Source organism: Dipodomys spectabilis, unplaced genomic scaffold (assembly GCF_019054845.1).
Source record: "Dipodomys spectabilis isolate Male_0828 unplaced genomic scaffold, ASM1905484v1 ptg000565l, whole genome shotgun sequence".
NCBI lineage: Eukaryota > Metazoa > Chordata > Mammalia > Rodentia > Heteromyidae > Dipodomys > Dipodomys spectabilis.
Window position 1 is genome coordinate 384595 of NW_024871242.1, and position 9501 is coordinate 394095.

The following is a 9501-nucleotide window of genomic DNA, read 5'->3' on the forward strand; positions in this document are numbered from 1 at the left end:
AATTACACCTCTGTACAATATTTTTACAATAAAATAAAATAATAAAAAGGAACCAATCAAGGGCCAGGAAGGTGGCTCAGTGGTAGAGCGCTTGCTTTGCATGCATGAGGTCCTGGGTTCGATTCCCCAGCACCACATAAGCAAAAAGAAAAAAAAAGCCAGAAGTGGCACAGTGGCTCAAGTTGTAGTGTGCTAGCCTTGAGCTAAAGAGCTGAGGGACAGTACACAGGCCCAGAGTTCACACCCCACGACAGGAACCCCCACAAAAAAAAATAAATAAAAGAAACCAATCAAGCCACAGGAAAACCAAACGTTTCAAGCAGACCAAAGACTCCACAAAGAGACTGGTTATGAACACAAGGGAGATACAGGATCTTCCCATGTCCCCCCTCAAAAAAATTAAAAGATCTTTTTCTAATTTTTAATTTTTTAAAAATTGTTTCTTATTAATCTTGTTTTTTCCTCTTATAATTTTTACTTTAGGTGTATATATGTGTGTGTGCTTTTTTTTTTTTATCTCTATTGACCTTTTGGTGCTTTCTTTATTTATTTTCTTCATTCTTTTCTCTTTCTTTTTTGTGTGACTTAATTGCTTTTCTGTTCATCCGCAGATATATTCCATCGTCGATTATTAGACCTTATCCCCCTTTGTGTACACATTTAATCCAGAAATTTATTATTCAACCTCTTTGGCTTAAATTCTTCAATAGCAGTATTGATAATAGAGACAATAGAGATAATAACAGTATTATCTCTTTATATATAATATTTTAAGAATTTTTGTTTTTCCATTTTTTCTTGTTTTTTTCTTCCCTTTTTTAATCTCTCTCCTAATATTCTGTCCAATTCATTTCCCTCTCTGAGATTAGGAGTTGGTTAAATCACTCTACTTTTACCTCTCCATATCCCTCTAATCCTATTTTTCCTCATATTTCTCCCAAAACCTAATAATTTCTGGTTTGCCAAATTCTTCATTGCTGTTCTTAGCCCATTAGTCCATAGTTGTTTGATGTTGAATAGATTGTGTCTGTTGAACTAGATTATATCAACTGGCTTTGACTGTGCAACTACAGGACTTTGGTTGATGTTTGCCTTAAAATAGTCTTCTAGCACAAAATTGGTGTTACTTTCATACCAAATGGGCAGAACAAGCCAGAAAAGAACAAGAAAAATGGTAAGTCCGGGTATTTCAACTCCCACTCATGATAATCAGGTGACAGAACAGTTAATGAATAATCCAGTGTACAGTTCCCAAAGAGCTCTACAAACACTTCTGGTAAACATTGTGAATGAAAAGATTAAAGACCTGTAAGGGACTCAGGGAGAGAGAGGAGGTAAACCAAAGATTAATACAGGAATCTCATGAGTGTGAGGAAGCTACTCAAAGATTGATACAGGAATTGTGTGAGCAGGTTGAGAACAGTCAAAGAGAAATAAAGGAATTGTGTGAGCAGGCTGAGAACAGTCAAAACAAAGACATGAATTGCATGAACAGGCTGAGAACAAAGAGAGACACGGGAATTTTGTGAGCAGGCTTAGAACAGTCAAAGAGATCTACAGGAATTGTGAGAACATGAGGAAGTTAATCAAAGAGTAATACAGGAATTGAGAGAGCAGGATGAGAATACACAAAGATCAGTAGAAGCATTCATGGAATCCATAAACAGAGAGCTGAAAGAAGTCAAGGAGACCACAAAGGGAATGCTGAAGGGAGACCAACAGAAGGAATGGGAGTCCAAGGAAATTATAACCAATCAACTAAGTGATTTGAGAATAAACACTGAACAACAAATTAAGGAAGTAAAAAATTTCATACAAGATCTAAAACAAAGCTCCAACTAAGAATTTGAAGCCATCAAAGATGACGAATTAGAAGGAAAAGAAATAAAAACAAAGTGGAAAGTCTTGACAGTAGGTTAAACCATGCAGAAGATAGAATCCCAATTAATGAAGACATCCTAGATATTATAGAGAAAGAACATACAGCCATCCAAGACAAATCCAAGGAATATTATAGATCAATACAAGATTTAAGAGACACCTAATCTGAGGATAATGAGTGTAGAGGAGCACCTAGAGACAGAAGTTAATGGTCTAGGAAATTTGATTAACAGGATCCTAGAAGAGAACATCCCAAACATGCAGAAAGATAGGCCTATTCAGATACAAGAAGCTTTTCCAACTCCAAATAGACAAGACCAGAACAGGACATCCCACTGTCACATTATAACCCACACAGGATCAATTCACACCAAGGAAAATATCCTTAAAGCTGTTAAGGAGAAAAGATCAATTACCTATAAAGGCAAAACAATTAGAATCATCTCAGATTTCTCAGCAGATTTAATCAAAGCAAGAAGAGCCTGGAATGATGTATGCCATGCCTAAAGACAAACAATTATCAACCAAGAATACTGTACCCAGCTAAACTCTTCTTCATAACCTAAGGTCAAATAAAAACATTCCATAGCAAAGAAAAATTGAAACAATATATCTCCACCAAACCAGCCCTAAAAAAGATTCTTAAAGATGTCCTACACATAGAAAACCAACAAAACCACAATAAAGACCAAGAAACCGCACCCAAACTGAGAATCCAAGAACCATAGGAAGAATTCAGCTCTCGCAGCCACCAAGGTGGATAACATGACAGGAACTCCCAAATACCTCTCAGTCTTATCTCTCAACATTAAGGGAGCTAGCTCTCCAATTATGTGAAATAGACTGTCTAGTTGGATTAAAAAGCAAGATCCTTCTATCTGCTGCCTTCAGGAGACACCGTTCCCATAAAAACAAACACATTTTTAATGTGAAAGGCTGGAACAAAATCTACCAAGCGAACGGCCCCCATAAACAGGCGGGAGTTGCAATCCTAATATCAGATAATATAGACTTCAAATTAAAATTAGTGAGAAGAGATAAAGAAGGTTGCTAAATACTAATTAGCAGATCTCTACTCCAGGAGAATGTTACAATTCAAAATATCTATTCACCAAACAACGGAGCACAAAATTTATGCAAGAAACACTACTTTCCCTCAAATCTCACATAGATCCAAAGCATTAATTGTTGGGGACTTTAACACACCACTATCTCCACTAGACAGATCAATTTGGCAAAAATTCAAGACAAACCGCAGATCTAAACAACTTCATAGATCAATAGATTTAACATATATCTACTGAATATTTCACCCAGCAGCATCAGAACACATGTTTTTCTCAACAGCACATGGAACATTTTCCAAAACAGACCACATTTTATTTCACAAAGCCAACTTGTCTTAATTCAGAAACATTGAAGATATACCTTGCATTCTCTCAGACCACAATGGAATAAAATTAGAACTCAACACCAAAAGCCACCTTAGAGAGTCCTGTAATACATAGAGGCTGAACAACACACTGTTGAGTCACCAGTAGGTCATGGAAGAGATTAGAATGGAAAATCAAATGTTCATGATATTCAACAAAAATGAACACACAAATTACCAGCTCCTCTGGGACACGGTAAAGGCAATACTCAGAGGCAAGAATATAGCTCTGAGTTCCTACATCAACAAATTGGAGAGATCAGAAACCAAATATTGAATGAGACATCTGAACATCCTTGAAAAAGAGCAGCAAGATAAACCCCAATCCAGTAGACAGAAAGAAAACTAAAATTATGAAATTAAAGCAGAATTAAACGAATTAGAATCCAAAAAACATAGAAAGAATTAACAAAGAGTTGGTTTTTCGAAAAAAATTTAAAAAATTGACAGACCCTTAGAAAATCTTATCAGAAAAAGAAGAGAACATACCCAAATAAATAAAATCAAGGATTAGAATGGAAACATCAACACAGAAACAACCAAGATTCAGAACATTATAAGAAAATACTTCTCAAACCTTTATGCTAATAAGTTTGAGAAATTGGCAGAAATGGACCTTTTCCTAGTAGATATGGACATCCCAAACTAAACCAAGATGAATTAAACCATCTTGACAGGCCCATATCAAGCATTGAAATAGAAACAGCAATAAGAGACCTTCCATCTAAGAAAAACCCAGGACTAGATAGATTTACAGCAGAATTATACAAGACCTTCAAAGCAGAGCTCACACCAATACTCCTTCAATTCTTCAATGAAATTGAAAGAGATTTCAAAAGTTCACTACCGAACTCATTCTATGAAGCCATCAAAACCCAAAACCAGGCAGGGACTCATCAAAGCCAGAGACCTATAGGCCCATTTCTTTGATGAACATTGATGCAAAACTTCTCAACAAAATTTTGGCCAATCGTCTTCAACAATGCATCCAAAAAATCATACACCCCGATCAAACAGGATTCATTTCAGGGATGCAAAGCTGGTTCTATATATGCAAATCAATTAATATAATTCATCACATCAACACATGGTTATCTCAATAGATGCAGAAAAAGCATTTGACATGATCCAACACCCCTTGATGATGAAGGTTCTGGAAAAATTAGGCAACCAGGGAACATTCCTCAATACAATATAGGCTGCATATGACAACCCTACAGCCAGCATTATACTTAATGGTGAAAAACTAACCCCATTTCCTCTAAACTCAGGAATGAGACAAAGATGTCCACTCTGTACACGTCTCTTCAATTTAGTATTAGAATGCCTACCTACAGCAATAAGACAAGATGAAAACATAAAAGGGATACAAATAGGGAAAGATGAAGTAAAACTCTCCATCTTTGCAGATAACATGATCTTTTATTTAAAGAATCAAGGACACCACTCGAAAATACTCAAGCTGATTCAAAACTTTAGCAAAGTAGCAGGGTATTAAATTAACCCTCAAACATCAACAATGAGAAAAGTGTGGCTGAAATCAGAAAAGCAACTCTGTTCATAATAGCCCTACAAAAAATAAAATACCTAGGAATTAACTTTACGAAAGAAGTGAAGGACCTCTATGATGAAATCATTAAAAATCTGAAAAAGGAAATCAAAACAGAACTTAGAAAGTGGCAAAACCTCCCATGCTCATGGATTGGAAGGATCAACATCGTAAAAATGGCAACACTTCCCAAGGATATCTACAATTCAATGCAATACCTATCAATATTCTATCCTCATTCTTCAAGGAAATAGAAGAGGCAATCCAAAAATTCATATGGAACAATAAAAGACCCAGAATAGCAAAAACGATCCTTAACAGAATAAAACAGTGCTGGAGGAATATCAATACCAAATTTTAAACTCTACTACAAAGCCATAGTAATCAAAACAGCTTGGTACTGGCACAAAAACAGACCTCAGGACCAATGGAATAGAATGGAAACCCAGAAATGAACCCATAGACCTAAAGCCATCTACTCTTCGATAAGGGAGCTAAAAACATAGAATGGAAGAAAGAAATCCTCTACAGAAAATAGTGCTGCAAAACTGATTAATCACTTGTAGAAAACTAAAGCTAGAACCTTATATATCTCAATGCACCAGAATCAACTCCAAATGGATTGAAGACCTCAAAGTCAAAGTAGACACTCTGAAAACATTATAGGACAGAATAGGAGAAACACTAGGTCTCCTTGGCCCAGGTCCAAATTTTCTTAATAGGGACCCAGAGACACAACATATCAAAGAAAGGTTGGACAAATGGGATTGCTTGAAGAAGCAGAGCTTCTGCATGGCAAAGAACATAGCTAGCAAGATCAATAGAAAGCCCATGGATTGGGAGAAAATATTCACTAGCCATAAAACAGATGAGGGTCTCATATCAAAAATATACCTGGAACTCAAAAAATTAAATCCCCCAACAACAAATCTTCAAAGAAACAACTGCTCAATAAATAAGTGGGCTAAAGACTTAAAGAGAAATTTCTCTGAAGAGGAAAGAAGGATGGCCAATAGACACTTGAAGAAATGCTCAACCTAGCCATAAAAGAAATGCAAATCAAAACAACATTGATATTCCACCTCACCCCAGTTAGAATGGCTATAATCAAGAACTCTAATAACAACAGTTGCTGGAGGGGATTTGGACAGAAGGGAACCTTACTGCATTGTTGGTGGGAGTGTAAACTTGTTCAACCACTTTGGAAAGTAGTATGGAGGTTACTCAAAAGACTCCACATAGAGCTCCCTTGTGACCCAGTAATCCCACTTTTAGGCATTTACCCAAATGATCACAAACAAGACCATACTAAAGCTTCCAGAACAACTATGTTTATTGCAGCCTTATTTACAATAGCTAAAATATGGAACCAACCCAGATGCCCCTCAGTATATGAATGATCAAGAAAACCTGATGTATATAATATATATAGTATATATATTATATAATATAATATAATATATATATATATATATAAATAATGGAATTCTATGCCTCCATCAGAAAGAATGACATTGCTCTATTTTTTAAGAATTGGAAAGACTTGGAAAACTTTATATTAAGTGAAGTAAGCCAGGCCCAAAGAAATATAGATCCCATGTTTTCCTTTATTTGTAATAACTAGTATATGTCTGAGACAAACAGAAAGTGTCAGACAAGTTGATGCTAGGTGAAATGAACCCCAAGATAAGGGTTCAAATGTTTTTTTTTTTTTTCTTGCGATTGTTTCCAACATATTTATAAGATTATTTCTTTGTTGCTTTGTATGTACCTTCCCCAGGCTATAAGCCCTGTTTTCACTCTATTTGATATTGATATAATTTGTGGAGGGGAAGGGAATAAACACACTGTTTAAATAGGATTACAGGTGGACCCATTACAACAATGAGATGTACAAAAAGTTATGTTGAAAAACGAACTTTACAACTTAGGCGAGGTGGGGGGTGAGGGGTGCGGAGGTGGTGGTATAGGGTGTGTGGGGTTGGCAGGGTTGAGAGTGGAATGGATGGTATGGGGAAACAAAGGAGGAGGCAACAATGCTTGATAAGAAATGTACTCACTATCTTGCCTATGCAATTGCAATCCATCCGTATGGTATTTTCACAATACTAATAAAAATGATTAATAGTTCCTATTTTATTCCAGTCCTGTTTGTTTTTGCCAGTCCAGGAGCTTTACCTCAGTGCATTGGCAGTGTTCTTGAGCTTCTATTGCTCAAGGCTAGTGCTCTAACACTTGAGCCACAGCACCACTTCTGACTTCTGGCTTTGATGTAGTACTGAGGAATCAAACCCAGGGCTTTATGCATGCTAGACAAACACTCTACTACTAAGCCACATTCCCAACCCTAGTTTCTATTTTCTTGTCATAGGAAAATATTTATTAACTTTCTTTTCAAATCATGCACTCACTTTTACACATACAAATTTTCATATTTATTAGAAGGTGGTTTGAAGATCCAAGAATGAGATAAATTGGGGGGATTATGTGTAAGAGTTAAACAGTGTCATGTCATATTGAGGAGCTTAGTTCAATGATTTCTTTTGATTTGTAGTAATGAGTGTGTCAAGAATTATTTTCTTAGTGACTAGTAGTTTAACATTGATCGGATGAGAACATGCTAGAACATATTTCCAAAGATGGGAGGTAGTAGATAATGGATATTTTCATTATTTAGTTTCTAGCTATGCACCAGTGGCTCATGCCTGTGAACCTAGGTACTCAGGAGGCTGAAATCTGTGGATTGCTATTTGAAGCCTACACAGGCAGAAAAATCCATGAGATTATTATCTCCACTTAATCTCCCCAAAATTGAGAAGCGGCACTTTGGCTCAAGTGGTAGAGTGCTTGCCTTGAGCAAAAAGGGGCTCAGGGACAGTGACCTGGTGAGAGTTAGGGACCCAGGACTATAAAATAAAATAAAATAAAATAGTTTCTTTGAATCTTTAGTTGGATTACTACACTAGAAGTCATGTGGTTTGAGATAGCTGATCTCAGTATCTAGCTTAAAGTTGGAGAAAAACATCCTCTTTCTATGCCTCATAGCTGAGCAAATGTTGCACCTCAGGCCATGCACAAGAGTAACAAGGCTCAGGACTCTTGCCCCAAGAGCTCATGTCACTGCCCATGGACAGGGTGATAAGACTCATGTCTCTCACTTTCCAATACCCAGATAACCCTCTAATATGGTATATACGTATAAGTTTACATATATATATATATATATATGTATATATGTGTGTGTGTGTGTATGAATGTATGTATAAACACACACACACACACACACACACACACACACACACACACACAGAGAAATCCCATTCATCCATCACAGAGCACTATAGACTAAAATTTGTAACTAAATGGAAAGACTGGAAAAGCATTACATTAAGGGAAGTAATCCAGACTCAGAGAACATAGGATGCATAGTTTCCCTTATTTGTGGCAGCTAGGCTGCTCCAATAAATCCAGAAGCCAGTACACCGGATTTTGTGCTAAGGGTTGCAGCTGAATTACCTGAAGCACAGTGGACTCTATGAAGAGGAAAATAGTATGACTTTCATGTTCTCTGAAGAAATGTTTAATGGTCTGACAAGAAAATAAAAACTTCAAAAGTTTTCAGTTGTCAATAACTTAGTAAAGAAGCATGCTCTCATCTGACTGGACCAGACTGAACATAGTCACATACATTTTAGCAACTAAAAATCCAAAGCCTACTGTCAGCACAAATAAACGTGTCTTGTTTAAAATTTTAATCTATTTCTATTTCCTGACTTTCCAGACCAAGAATTATTTTCTTACAAGGGAATACGATAACAAAAACATCCATTTCTGGAAATTTGCATGAAGTTAGTTGTTCTTTCTCAGAAGTTTGACTCAATGAAAACAAACAAGAAACTTAAATGCTGAGGAAAATAAATGTTATTTTTTCATCATACCATAAAAAGAATATAAACTCTGAGCAAGGTAAAATGACACGCAAAAATAAGGTAAATGACAGAAGTTTCAGTGAAGTAAATTTCTTTGTTCACATTGCCATCTTAAATCCTTCACCTCTGTGTTCCTCTAGTACACAGCTGAGAATCTGGCAGTCCTCTCAAGAAGCAGAGCAGAATGGACAGTCTCCACACAGGTAAGATGAGCACAGTGAGTTCAAAGGTACCCAAGGTAGGTGTTTCAGTATGGGAAGCTGTTGGATTTACTATTCTTTCCTTATATCTTAACCGACACATGTTCATGCCAAGGTCCAGAAATGTAGATGTAAGACTATCAAAGTCAAAGGTGAAAAACAAATAATCAAGCATGAAAGTAAGTTAAATGTTTCAAACATAAATGTGGTAGTGCATGACTGTAATCCCAGAACTCAGGAAACTGAGGCAGGGGCATTTATTCACTTTCAGTCCAGCTAGGCAATAAAGCCAGGTTTTCCCTTATGAGGCTCAGGTATCCTATCATCACTTGCCAAAGAATAACTACTTGCACAAGAATCACCATCTGGGATTTCCATGGCACCCTCTCCACCTTCACATTATTGCCTTTACTAGCTTCTTCTCTATCACTGCCCATTTCCCAGTCAATCAATTGTAATTAATCTCCCTTGTTCCGCTCTTTTGCACACAAAGTATTCCTGCCTATTCCA